The following is a 956-nucleotide window of genomic DNA, read 5'->3' on the forward strand; positions in this document are numbered from 1 at the left end:
GAATTTTTGGGCGGTTTTTCAGGGTTTGGATAGTTTTGTTGTAAGTAGCCAATCTTTCATGGGTACAACTTCAATTTTATTATTTTGTGGGTAGATTTGTCCGTGTCTAAAACTTTCAGGGATAGAAATGATAGTTTACTCTTATAAAAATACAAGTTCTAGAAAAAAAATACAAGTTCAAACACTCATTAATAGATATGACAATACGACGATTAGAGGCAGAATTTTTGTACTATTCAACCGTGTTGGGCTCTATCTTATCCTATATAAGCCCTGTCTCGCTTCTACTCACGAATAATAAAAATCTACACCTAACTACATTTTTAGTCTTTACAACCTTTTTTTTAAACTAGGGGCAAGTTATCCAAACCCCAATCACACCCTAACTTTGAAACCCACCATGAACACCCTTTATTAGGGTAGATAATTATCTGGTATGGGTTGCGTTACTAATTATTTAAATAATATGAACAAATAAATCCCTAACCAATTTGAATTTAGAGACAATTAGATCCCTGTCTATTTTTGAATATGACATGTTGATATTTTCCGTCCAGAATTAATGAAAAAAGACTCACAAAAACCGTGTTTGGATCACAAAAATAGATGACAGAGACTAAAATAAATCGTTTTTATAATAAGAAATTACATTGTCATTCTAAAAAATGAATACAGATGGAGTTGGTAGTTCACTCTATTTTACTCCGAGGACTATTGACAAAGGTCTTTTGACTTTTGACACATTGACATCCAACTAAAGGATCGGGGTATTATACTATAGTACTATACACGGTATTTTTTTTTTTTAAAATTAGGCTCAATAACTTTGTTAAATTTTGGTCAGCATATAATTAATAAAAAAAAGTGAATTATTGGATGAAATCTCACACTAATCTCACATCATTAAAATTATCATTGATGATTATTTAATGGTTACAAATTACAAAAATTACTAG

This window comes from Arachis duranensis, chromosome 7 (genome assembly GCF_000817695.3).
Source record: "Arachis duranensis cultivar V14167 chromosome 7, aradu.V14167.gnm2.J7QH, whole genome shotgun sequence".
Lineage (NCBI taxonomy): Eukaryota > Viridiplantae > Streptophyta > Magnoliopsida > Fabales > Fabaceae > Arachis > Arachis duranensis.